General features: G+C 49.5%; 2 protein-coding genes across 3 annotated transcripts in view; one reads left to right on the plus strand and one right to left on the minus strand.

Moving 5' to 3' along the window:
* PHF21B (PHD finger protein 21B) overlaps positions 1-13694 on the minus strand; it is a 553372-nt gene that overhangs the window by 122973 nt on the left and 416705 nt on the right. The window lies entirely within an intron of this gene.
* Positions 1-13694, plus strand: part of LOC137560789 (uncharacterized) — a 308947-nt gene that overhangs the window by 69401 nt on the left and 225852 nt on the right. Inside the window, exon 2 of the mRNA XM_068271931.1 lies at positions 277-363. The gene's annotated coding sequence lies outside the window, so the exon portion shown is untranslated. The remainder of the gene's footprint in view (positions 1-276; positions 364-13694) is intronic.

Genomic DNA, 13694 nt, shown 5'->3' on the forward strand with positions numbered 1-13694 from the left:
TGAAATTGAACCACACCAGAAACAAGCATGCAGCTAATTCAGTCACACTTAAATCAGAGCATCTGATCTGATGCATGCTTGTTCAGGGGCTGTGGCTAAAAGTATTAGAGGCAGAAGATCAGCAGGACAGCCAGGCAATTGTTATTGTATAAAATGATATAAATATGGCAGCCTCCTTATCCCTCTCACTTCAGGTGTGGTTGAAATAAACACATGAAAGGTATTAATGTGTGACTATGTGATACTAAGTAGTTATTGTACGTTTGTGTTTTTCAGACACGGGTAGTATGTCAGTCTCACAGCTCTTCTGATCAGTGACTACAAGACAAATCCTCCTTACTTGCTGCCCTGTGATCGCCAAAGGTGAGGTCCCCATTCCGTGCTGCAGATTGGTCTGGTGTACACCTACAGACATTAGATTGGGCGATAGACACGTAAAGCTAGGACAACCATACCATTCACACTATTGATATAGAATCCTATGGGGTTAATTCACTATAACAAATAGCGTGCCTTATCAGAGTTGTCATGCCTTATCATAATTGTCACGTCTTATCAGAGTAGCATCGCGAGCGCTACAAACTTATGCCTGCTAATTGGCAAGAGCTCCACTCGTCCTGCCCTGAGCCCCTGTGGGTCCAATCACTTTAAAGGGAACCAGAGACTAAGCACCTTTATGTATTTTACCATATATATCAGTGGGAACATTAGAGAAAACACCTACCCTGCTCTGTTTCATTATTTACTGTTCAGATTGCTTCTTATCAGCACAGATAAAATCCCCGACTGAGCATTCAGTCTGGCTTTGCTCAGGAATCATTATAGCTGAGTCTGTCTTCTGTGCTGTCTTTTCAAGTCCAAGCCTGCCCCCTTATGGCTCTGCTCAGGAATCATTATAGCTGAGTCATTATAGCAAAGCCAGACTGAATGCTCAGTCTGAGATTTTTGCTGGACTGATAAGAAGCAATCTGAACAGTAAATAATGAAACAGAGAGCAGGGTAGGCGTTTCCTCTAATGTTCCCACTGATATATATGGTACACATGAGGATGCTTCGTCTCTGGTTCCCTTTAAAGGATTTTATCCCTTCACTTTCATTGGCCCAAAAGGCTGCCTGCCAAGTTTCCTGTCAAGTAACAGGCAGCCTATTGGGCCAATCAAAGTGCGGGAATAATGTCCTTTAAAGAGAATCTGTATTGTTAAAATCGCACAAAAGTAAACATACCAGTGTGTTAGGGGACATCTCCTATTACCCTCTGTCACAATTTCGCCACTCCTTGCCGCATTAAAAGTGGTTAAAAACAGTTTTAAAAAGTTTGTTTATAAACAAACAAAATGGCCACCAAAACAGGAAGTAGGTTGATGTACAGTATGTCCACACATAGAAAATACATCCATACACAAGCAGGCTGTATACACCCTTCCTTTTGAATCTCAAGCAAGGGCGTAGGGCCCGTGGTCGCAGCGGTCGCCTTGGCGACCGGGCCCGGCTCCTGAGGAGGCGGGGGAGGGGCCCGGGGGGCCCATCTCCGTTTGGAGGGCCATGCGCCCGTTCACGCTGGTAGGAGGGAGCCGCAGCCGCGGGGAGGGCAGCCCGACCTCTTCCTCCCTTCCTCTCCCCGGGGCCCCCCCTCAGATGCAGAGTAAGCGGCTAACGGAAGCGCTATAGGCAGAACTCACCTCCCTGCGTTCCACTCGCCGCTGATCTCCTCTCTGGCTGGCTCTGCATAGATGTTGTTACACACGCAGCTTCCGGCTAAACAGGAAGCTGCGTGTGTAAGCATCTATGCAGAGCCAGCCAGAGAGGAGATCAGCGGCGATTGGAACCAGGGACGGAGGTGAGTTCTGCCTATAGCGCTTCCGTTAGCCGCTTACTCTGCATCTGAGGGGGGGCCCCGGGGAGAGGAAGGGAGGGAGAGGTCGGGCTGCCCTCCCCGCGGCTGCGCCCCCCCCCCTCCATTATGGGGACGGGCAGCTACCTAATCTATCCTGGGGGGCAGCTACCTAATCTATCCGGGGGGGCACCTACCTAATCTAACCTATACTGGGGGGCAGCTACCTAATCTATCCTGGGGGCAGCTACCTAATCTATCCTGGGGGGCACCTACCTAATCTAACCTAATCCTGGGGGGCAGCTACCTAATCTAACCTATACTGGGGGGCACCTACCTAATCTATCCTGGGGGCAGCTACCTAATCTATCCTGGGGGGCACCTACCTAATCTAACCTAATCCTGGGGGGCAGCTACCTAATCTAACCTATACTGGGGGGCACCTACCTAATCTATCCTGGGGGGCAGCTACCTAATCTATTCTGGGGGGCAGCTACCTAATCTAACCTATACTGGGAGGCACCTACCTAATCTATCCTGGGGGCAGCTACCTAATCTATCCTGGGGGGCAGCTACCTAATCTAACCTAATCCTGGGGGGCAGCTACCTAATCTATCCTGGGGGGCAGCTACCTAATCTAACCTAATCCTGGGGGGCAGCTACCTAATCTATCCTGGGGGGCACCTACCTATTCTAACCTAATCCTGGGGGGCAGCTATCTAATCTATCCTGGGGGGCAGCTACCTAATCTATCCTGGGGGGAAGCTACCTAATCTATCCTGGGGGGCAGCTACCTCATCTAACCTATACTGGGGGGCACCTACCTAATCTATCCTGGGGGCAGCTACCTAATCTATCCTGGGGGGCAGCTACCTAATCTAACCTATACTGGGGGGCAGCTACCTAATCTAACCTATACTAGGGGGCACCGACCTAATCTAATTTATACTGGGGGCACCTACCTATCTAACCTATACTGGGGGCACTTACTTATCTAACCTGTATTGGGGGCACCTAGCTAGCCTATACAGGTGGCAACTAAACTGGCTACCTATATTGGAGGCACCTACCTAACTAACCTATACTGGGGGCACCTACCTATCTAACCTACGCTGGGGGCAACTATTCTGGCTACCTATATTAGAGGCACCCACCTAGCTAACCTGTACTGGGGGCACCTATCTATCTAACTTATACCGGCGGCGCCTGCCTATCTCACCTATACCGGGGGCAACTATACTGGCTTACCTATGCCTGACTACCTATACTGGGGGTACCTATAGCTGGCTATAGGGATTTTGATATGTGTGTGCATCCGTCGGGTGTTGTCGGGGGAGGGGGGGCTGTTGTTGCCGGGGGGGGGCCCACATCCAGATTCCGCATCGGGGCCCAGAGGTTTGTAGCTACGCCACTGATCTCAAGAGATCATTTGTGTGTTTCTTTCCCCCTGCAGCTATCTTCCACTGAAGTGTCAGGCTGTTTCTTACTGCAGAGTGCAGACAGCTCTGCCTGTATGTAATTCCTCAGTATGTGAAAGCCCAGCCAGCTCAGAGGAGGATTTATCCAGCTTGTAAAAGATAATAGAGCAGAGAGAAGCTGCACTAATCTAAATAACACACAGGCAGTGTGCAGAGAGGGGCCTGGAGGGGGGAGATGCATCACAGAACCACAACACTGAAGAACTTGGCAGCCTTCCAGACACAGGCTGACAAGTCTGACAAGAGAAAGATAAGTTGATTTATTACAGAGATGGTTATAGTAGAAAGAGCTGCAGTAAGCCAGAGGACATTAGAATAGATTTTGGAACTTGTAGGATGGAAGAAAACCGGATGAAATTTTTGTTACGGAGTCTCTTTAAAGTGACTGGACCCGCAGGGGCTCAGGGCAGGACGAGTGGAGCGCTCCTCATTGCCAATTAGCAGACATAAGTTCGTAGCACTCGCTATGCTACTCTGATAAGGTGTGTTAACTCTGATAAGGCACGCTATTTGTCATAGTGAATCAACCATTATTATCTATTAAAGTGAATTTTTGTCCAATTTTTATGTAGTGATACTCGAGCCCAAGTCGCAGATTATCCTCACCCTTTCCTGCCTCACCAAACTTACCAGTATTAGGGCCCATTCACATTATGTGCTGCGCTGTTAGTTTTGATGCAACGCACATAGTGTACGATCTACATGGCAACATGAGAGTCCATAGACTTTCCTGTTACCATTCTCATTACAGGTGTGCGTTCCCATGCGTTACGATGTAATACGTTCTGGGAACATCTAATCGCACAACGCACACATTTCCTAATGGGTTGGCTGCCGACGCCTGTGCTCCTAGCGCACCACAACGTGTATTCTGTGCGATGGCTGCACGATGGCAACGCATGCACGAAATCGCGTTCGTGTATGCGCTCTGTAGTGTGACTGATCCCCACTAGGAATAACGATACAAATAATAGTGAAAGCCCCACCCCCTCCTGTTAAACCTGTCACTAGACCCATGTTCACTAATCCTGACATCAGTATCACATGACTACAGATAGTGACAGTTGGCCAATTGGAGCAGCCCAGTGAGGTAGGAAGGGGTGGGGCAATTTATTCCATAGGGCGGAGTCTCTCTCAGTAAATATTTGGAGAGAACTTGACTTGCCACACCCCCTCTCAGGGCTGGTGCACATCAAAAGTGCTTCTGAGCGCTTTTAAAAATGCTAGCTGTGGCTAAAAGTATTAGAGACACAGGATCAGCAGGAGAGTGAAGCAACTGGTATTATTTTAAAAGAAAAAATCCATATCCTTCTCAGTTTAGGTTCCCTTTAAGTATAGGAAAGTGGAAAATCACTCTGAAAAGTGCTACATCAGAGCGATTTTCTAAGTGTTTTTGTTACAGAAGCTGTTCAGTTCCAGCTCCACTGTAACAAAAAATAAAAAACGCTCCAAGAGTCTCTAGGCATGATTAGAAAATCGCTCTGCACATGCCTAGAACCGCCTAGAAAAATCACTTCAAAAAGCGCTGAGCGTTTGCGATTACGCTAGTGCTTTTTGGTGTGTACTGGCCCTAAGACGATTTAGCCATCCACGTGCTCCGCCCACATGATGATGTCATCACTGGAAGTCCGTCAGGGACTTTGTTTGTATAGTATTTATTTTTTTATTTTTTTTTATGAGGATGACCAGTGGAAATAAGAAAAACAAAATACTGCTCACCAACTTTACTCTTCAGTGTAGAAATGTGGGTTTTGTATTGTTCAAGATACAAAATATCCAACCTTTTCTGATTCATGATATAGCAGGGGAGACGATAAAATATAGATTTTATTTGTAAAATTGCTCATCACAAATAATTGTATTACAGGTTTCTAATATTTAAAAGAAAATGCAGTTTTAAGTATTAAACACGATAGTTAAAGTAAACCTGAACTCAGAACTTCCTGTCTGCTCTAAAAGATAAGCAACAGCAGAATAACCTTTAAAGAAAAATATGTCTTTGTTAGGGCCCATTCACACTAGAAGCGCTTTTCTGAGCGTTTTGCGATTGATTAGTGGTTTTTAAAATCACTCCTATTCAGTTTCATTAAAATTGTGGTAAAAATCGTGGAAAAAAGCCACGATTTTTGCATACGCAAAATCGCGGTCGACTTTCTTGTGATTTTTATGAAAGTAAATAGGAGCGATTTTAAAAACCGCTAATCAATCATAAAACGCTCAGAAAAGCGCTTCAAGTGTGGATGAGCCCTTACAGCTGTTAGGACACCTGCAATAAATCTGCAGTGTGTCTAATTCCTGTTTTCATGGAAGCAGACATAGGGTTAACATCCTGCGTTTACAAAATAGCTGCTCTGCCGTGGCAGTCAGCTGGCACAGCTGTTAGATCAAATTACACATGTGATTAGTCACAGATGAGGAGGGATTAGACAGGCTAAACTCTCTAAGTACATACAGGGTGTATTTCTCTTTGTTTTCCTTCTGTCCTGTGCAAGAGATCAGGTCTGCTTTAAGGGCCTGTCCACATGTACCATAGTGTGGGCGGCAGACTGTGCATAGACAGTGCAGTGTGTGCCAGTGCATGAAAAGCTGAGATGGGGTTTATATTGTTATGTTATGCGGCTGAATACTTTAAGTTCTGATTTACAGGATCTTCTCAAAAAATTAGCATATTGTGATAAAGTTCATTATTTTCTGTAATGTACTGATAAACTTTAGACTTTGATATATTTTAGATTCATTACACACAACTGAAGTATTTCAAAGCCTTTTATTGTTTTAATATTGATGATTTTGGCATACAACTCATGAAAACCCAAAATTCGTATCTCAAAAAATTAGCATATCACGAAAAGGTTCTCTAAACGAGCTATTAACCTAATCATCTGAATCAACTAATTAACTCTAAACACCTGCAAAAGATTCCTGAGGCTTTTAAAACTCCCAGCCTGGTTCATTACTCAAAACCGCAATCATGGATAAGACTGCCGACCTGACTGCTGTCCAGAAGGCCATCATTGACACCCTCAAGCAAGAGGGTAAGACACAGAAAGAAATTTCTGAATGAATAGGCTGTTCCCAGAGTGCTGTATCAAGGCACCTCAGTGAGAAGTCTGTGGGAAGGAAAAAAATGTGGCAGAAAACGCTGCACAACAAAAAGAGGTGACCGGACTCTGAGGAAGATTGCAGAGATGGACCGATTCCAGACCTTGGGGGACCTGTGGAAGCAGTGGACTGAGTCTGGAGTAGAAACATCCAGAGCCACCGTGTACAGGCATGTACAGGAAATGGGCTACAGGTGCCGCATTCCCCAGATAAAGCCACTTTTGAACGAGAAACAGCGGCAGAAACGCCTGACCTGTACTTGACACTGGACTTCAGACATTTAGGCATTTCCCTCTCCACAGTCTTCCTCCAGACTCTGGCACCTTGATTTCCGAATGACGTGCAAATGTTGCTTTCATCCGAAAAAGTACTTTGGACCACCGAGCAACAGTCCAGTGCTGCTTCTCTGTAGCCCAGGTCAGGTACTTCTGCCACTTGTCTGGTTCAAAAGTGTCTTGACCTGGGGAATGTGGCACCTGTAGCCCATTTCCTGCACACACCTGTACACGGTGGCTCAGGATGTTTCTACTCCAGACTCAGTCCACTGCTTCCGCAGGTCCCCCAAGGTCTGGAATCGGTCCTTCTCCACCATCTTCCTCAGGATCCGGGCACCTCTTCTCGTTGTGCAGAGTTTTCTGCCACACTTTTTCCTTCCCACAGACTTCCCACTGAGGTGCCTTGATACCGCACTCTGGGAACAGCCTATTCATTCAGAAATTTCTTTCTGTGTCTTACCCTCTTGCTTGAGGGTGTCAATGATGGCCTTCTGGACAGCAGTCAGGTCGGCAGTCTTACCCATGATTGCGGTTTTCAGCAATGAACCAGGCTGGGAGTTTTAAAAGCCTCCGGAATCTTTTGCAGGTGTTTAGAGTTAATTAGTTGATTCAGATGATTAGGTTAATAGCTCGTTTAGAGAACCTTTTCGTGATATGCTAATTTTTTGAGATAGGAATTTTGGGTTTTCATGAGCTGTATGCCAAAATCATCAACATTAAAACAATAAAAGGCTTTGAACTACTTCAGTTGTAGTGTAATGAATCTAAAATATATCAAAGTCTAAAGTTTATCAGTACATTACAGAAAATAATGAACTTTATCACAATATGCTAATTTTATGAGAAGATCCTGTAATAGGCTGGGGACTACACACAAAATCTGCATTCTTACACACTATGGGCTTGATTCACTAACCGGCGCTAAGTGTTAGCGCCGGTGTGAAAAGCCCTTTTTGGCCGCTAGTGTGCGCAAACCTACTTTGCGCACCGCCCCGTGCACTGCGCGCGCAGCCGATATTAGTGCGAGGTGCGACGATAACGTTGCACCCGCTGGCCCTTAAAAGTCGCACCCGATGCGACAAAAATGACGCATCGGGTGCCCCCGAAGTGGCGCATCATAGAGCTGCTTAACGGGCACCCGATGCGACATTTTCGTCGCATCGGGTGCGACTTTTACGGGCCAGCAATGCACACTATTATCCGCGCTGCACACACAGTGAGCGGGATTATTTCAACTGAGTGGGCGCAAACCACCTAACACCGTGGTTTACGCACACTAACACTTAGGGCACACTAACCGGCTTAGCGCCAGTTAGTGAATCAAGCCCTATATATCATGGTTTATATTTTGAAATCATTATATAATACATGATGTGAGAGAGATATGGAGGCAGCCATATTTATATCCTATTAAACAATACCAGTTGCCTGGCAGTACTGCTGGTCTATTTGGCTGCAGTAGTGTCTGAATCACAACAGAAAGAAACATGCAGCTAATCTTGTCAGATCTGACAATAATGTCAGAAACACCCGATCTGCTGCATGCTTGTTCAGGGGCTATGGCTAAAAGTATTAGATGCAGAAGATCAGCAGGACTGCCAGGCAATTGGTTTATGTAAAAGGAAATAAATATGGCAGCCTTCATAACCAGGGCTGTGGAGTCGGTACAAAAATCATCCGACTCCTCAGTTTATGAAATCTCCGACTCCGACTCCAGGTATGCAAAATTGCTCCGACTCATCAAATCTGACTCCCCAGCCTTGTCTGTAACTCTTTAGCTTCAGTTGTCCTTTAAATAAATATTATTTTCCATAGGGGCAGACCTACCATAAAGCCAACTGAATCACATGATTCAGGCAGAAAATCATAGGGGGCGGAGTTTGGACACACAGTTTGGGCCACCTGACCCCTGCCTCCTCTCTGCTCTCCCGCCCACCTTCCTATCGACCTGCCATCCTTCCCTATGACATAAGCAGGTTTGGCCAGGGGCGTAGGGCCTGTGGTCGCAACGGTCGCCTCGGCGACCGGGCCCGGCTCCTGAAGAGGCGGGGGAGGGGCCCGGGGGGCCCATGTCCGTTTGGACTCGGAGATCCCTGCGTGCGTTATTGGGAGGGGGGAGCTGCAGCCGTGGGGAGGGCAGCCCGACCTCTCCCCGGGCCCCCCCCCCCTCAGATGCAGAGTGCGCAGCGCACGGAAGCGCTGTAGGCGGAACTCACCTGCCTGCGTTCCAAGCGCCGCTGGTCTCCTCCCGCTCCTCATAGATCTGCTGTTACACACTGCTTCCGGCTAAACAGGAAGCAGTGTGTAACAACATCTATACAGAGCGGGAGGAGACCAGCGGCGCAGGGACGGAGGTGAGTTCCGCCTACAGCGCTTCCGTGCGCTGCGCACTCTGCATCTGAGGGGGAGAGGAAGGGAGGGAGAGGGCAGCTAGCGACCTACCTACCTACCTAACCTACCCTGGGGGGCCAGCTACCTACCTAACCTATCCTGGGGGGCAGCTACCTACCTAACCTACCCTGGGGGGCCAGCTACCTACCTAACCTATCCTGGGGGGCCAGCTACCTACCTAACCTATCCTGGGGGGCCAGCTACCTACCTAACCTATCCTGGGGGGCCAGCTACCTACCTAACCTATCCTGGGGGGCCAGCTACCTACCTAACCTATCCTGGGGGGCCAGCTACCTACCTAACCTATCCTGGGGGCCAGCTACCTACCTAACCTATCCTGGGGGGCCAGCTACCTACCTAACCTATCCTGGGGGCCAGCTACCTACCTAACCTATCCTGGGGGGCCAGCTACCTACCTAACCTATCCTGGGGGGCCAGCTACCTACCTAACCTATCCTGGGGGCCAGCTACCTACCTAACCTATCCTGGGGGCCAGCTACCTACCTAACCTATCCTGGGGGGCCAGCTACCTACCTAACCTATCCTGGGGGGCCAGCTACCTACCTAACCTACCCTGGGGGGCCAGCTACCTACCTAACCTATCCTGGGGGGCCAGCTACCTACCTAACCTATCCTGGGGGGCCAGCTACCTACCTAACCTATCCTGGGGGGCCAGCTACCTACCTAACCTATCCTGGGGGGCCAGCTACCTACCTAACCTATCCTGGGGGGCCAGCTACCTACCTAACCTATCCTGGGGGGCCAGCTACCTACCTAACCTATCCTGGGGGCCAGCTACCTACCTAACCTATCCTGGGGGGGCAGCTACCTACCTAACCTATCCTGGGGGGCCAGCTACCTACCTAACCTATCCTGGGGGGCCAGCTACCTACCTAACCTATCCTGGGGGGCCAGCTACCTACCTAACCTATCCTGGGGGGCCAGCTACCTACCTAACCTATCCTGGGGGGCCAGCTACCTACCTAACCTATCCTGGGGGGCAGCTACCTACTCTAACCTATCCGGGGGGGCAGCTACCTACTCTAACCTATCCTGGGGGAAAGCTACCTAACCTATCCTGGGGGGCAGCTACCTAACCTATCCTGGGGGGCACCTACCTCATCTAACCTATACTGGGGGGCAGCTACCTAATCTAACCTATACTGGGGGGCACCTACCTATCTAACCTGGGGGCACTTAATTGTCTAACCTGTATTCGGGGCACCTAGCTAGCCTATACAGGTGGCAACTATACTGGCTACCTATATTGGAGGCACCTACCTAACTAACCTATACTGGGGGCACCTACCTATCTAACCTATGCTGGGGGCAACTATTCTGGCTACCTATATTAGAGGCACCCACCTAGCTAACCTGTACTGGCGGCGCCTGCCTATCTAACCTATACTGGGGGCAACTATACTGGCTACCTATGCTGGAGGCACCTACCTGGCTAACCTATACCGGGGGCAACTATACTGGCGTACCTATGCCTGGCTACCTATACTGGGGGGACCTATAGCTGGCTATAGGGATTCGGATATGTGTGTGCGTCGGGTGTTGCCGGGGGAGGGGGGGGCTGTTGTTGCCGTGGGGGGGGGGGGGCCCACATCCAGATTCCGCATCGGGGCCCAGAGGTTTGTAGCTACGCCACTGGGTTTGGCGTGGCCTCTTGCCAAGGCATGCTATGGTAAAATCCCATCACCGGCTAGAGATCATCACTGCCAGTCAGGCAGGAGGGGAGCTTTGGCGCACAACCAATCAGGCGGGGGTGCTGGCACTAGACCGGCCAATCACAGCTGCTTCTTTTGCTAACTGGTGCCGATGGTCTCGTGGGCGGAATCATGGGGCTGTCATTGGGCCAATCACTGCACTCGATCAGTAGCAGTGACATCTGATAGGTCACTGCTAATGACCGAGTGCAGTGATTGGCTTATGATGGTGTCAAAGGTGGCTGCCCGTGAGACCACAGCATCCTCCAAAGTTTGCCTCAGGCAGCTGCAAGTCTAGAACCGGCCCAGTTTCTCTAAACTTTTACTTATGTCACACCTAAAGAGGACCTGTAATAGGGGAGGTGGGAGTGGGGGATAGAGACTGGCCTGACAGATGGACAGAGAGAGACCCCCGTGTAACAAGACTGCTATTAGACAGACACCCCCTGCAGCCAGAACAGTGTCCCTGCACCCTGAAGAGATGATGAGTTATATTCTGTGTATTTCGTGCAGAATGAGACAGCGGGGCGATGTCAGTGTTACCTGCAGGAATGCGGATCAGGTAATGTGCGCCTGTGAGCACGTATTACACAACCTGCAGCCACTATACAATCCGAGCATTTCAGCTGACAGTGACTCATCCGCAGGGCCAGATTTGTACTCTTTACCCCCTTAGACCACTGTCACCAGGTGCCCCCCTTCAGTATAGGTAGCCAGATGACCCCTCCTTCCTTCTCTATACTATATGTAAACTGATGACTCCTTCTTCCTTCCCTCTAGTATAGGTAGCCTGATGACTCCTCCCACCTTTTCCGCCAGTATAGGCAGCCAGTTGACTCCCTTAGTCCCCTCCTTTTCCCACCCCCTAGGTAGTGAGATGACCCCTCCCCCTTCCCTCTGGTATAGATAGCCTGATGATATCCAACACCCCCAGTATAGGTATCCAAATTACCCCTCCCCCCTCCAGTATAGGTAGCCAGATGACTCTCTTAGTCCCTCCTCCCCCTGCCTTTAGTATAGGTAGCCAGCTCGCCGTCACACTGCAGCAGTTATTAGTGTCACTCATTTCTCCGCTCGTCTCCAGTGCAGAATCTTCCCCTCTGTCTCCGATGCTGCACAAGTCCAAGGCCACCGGCCACAATGCAAACGTGCACAAAGAGCAAGGTGGCTGCTGCACAGGCGGCTAGCAGCAGAGTATTGCGGTCAGGCGCTCGCCTGATCTCCCTGCATTGCAGTTTGCAAATGCTGCACCAGTTTAGCCTGCTGCCTTGGTGCCCTTGCTCCAGTGGTGCCCTAGGCCATGGCCTAGGTGGCCTTGGCCTAATCCGGCCCTGCTTATCCGCTTGTGACACCGCGACCCCCGACCGCCAGCGCTACTCCACATCCACCAGCGTCTGCCAAGACTGACATACTTACACATCCCATTGTAACATGTGTCCGAATACTGTCATGTTTAACGTTCATTGGTCGATCAATGGTACCATCTCGACTGTACAATCTAAAGCTGGCCACTAACGGTCCAATTTCTAGCAAAAAAATCGTTCGAGCGATCAGAAATTCTGATCGGACGAAAAATCGTTCACTACACCATCAACTAACCAATCATTGCTTCCTATCTATCACGACCACCAAGAAAATCCAAATTTTCGTTCGACGAAAATTCATTCGGGCGACATTTTTTTCACTCGTTCATAATCGATTGTGTCCACCAATGGAGATTATTTACAACCAATCCGATCAGAATTTCTGATCGCTCTAACGATTTTTCGCTAGAAATTGGACCGTTAGTGGCCAGCTTTACCAGATCTCTGAGGTAGAAGGGTCACCTGAGTAAATTTACTGCAAATGGATACTTTAGGCCGTCTCTCATATCGCCTTGTTCATTAGTTGTCCTTTTAGGTATAACTGACAGCAGCTGATATATAACTGACAGCAACTGATATATTTCAATTCTGACAAAATCTTGTCAGAACTGGAAGGAATCGTTGTTAGAAGAAAATGGTGAGCTTCTGAGAGGAGCTGAGAGTGAGGTTAGTATGAAATATTAATTTGCAGGTACATCATGTAAATAATAAATAATTTGACTCAGTTCAGGTTCACTGGGGCTTCTACCAGCTCCCTGCAGACATTCTGTGCCGGCGCTGTCCTGGAACGATCCTCCGGTCCCCCACCGCGGCTAAGTTTCGGTTTACACTGACTGGCCAGTCCATGGCCACTGCGCCTGTGCAGCCCTGGCCGCGTGCGTCCTCGCATTGCCTGGAGCGTCCTGCGCATGCGCAGCAATCGGAAATCTTCTACTGCGCCTGTGCAGGACGCTCCCGGCGATGCCAGGGCCGCGCAGGCGCAGTGGCCATCTACTGGACAGTCGGTGTAAACGGAAACTTAGCCACGGTGGGGGACCGGATGATCGTTCCAGGACAGCGCCAGCACAGGACATCTGCATGGGGCTGGTAGAAGTCACAGGTAAGTGAAACTTTTTTTTTTCATTTTGGTTTCGGCCCCGTTCACCCTTGCGGTTCGAGTCCGCAAGTGTCCGGGGGCCGCAAAGAGACCGTACGGGTCTCTGCGGTGGCCACAAGTTGCGTATCCGAAATTTATCAGTTCCGGCTACAATAAAGTAGCCGGAACTAGATACATTGCAGTGCCGGAAAGGCACCGCAAGCATGGGGGATACCGGCGTGTAGTCCGGCCCTCCAAGTGGCATAGGACCGGTGCTGGAAGCATCCGGTCCTATTGCCAGTGTGATGAGAAACATATGTTTCTCATTGCACAGCATGGCCGCATGTTCGAGTCAGGATCCGGCCCGGGTCCGCAGCCGCACGGGGACGTACGGCAAAAATGCAGCAAGTTGGAAAAGAGCCGGATCGTCCCGGAGCTGCGTTCCCGGATCGGATCTGGACGGTTG

This window comes from Hyperolius riggenbachi, chromosome 3, assembly GCF_040937935.1.
Source record: "Hyperolius riggenbachi isolate aHypRig1 chromosome 3, aHypRig1.pri, whole genome shotgun sequence".
NCBI lineage: Eukaryota > Metazoa > Chordata > Amphibia > Anura > Hyperoliidae > Hyperolius > Hyperolius riggenbachi.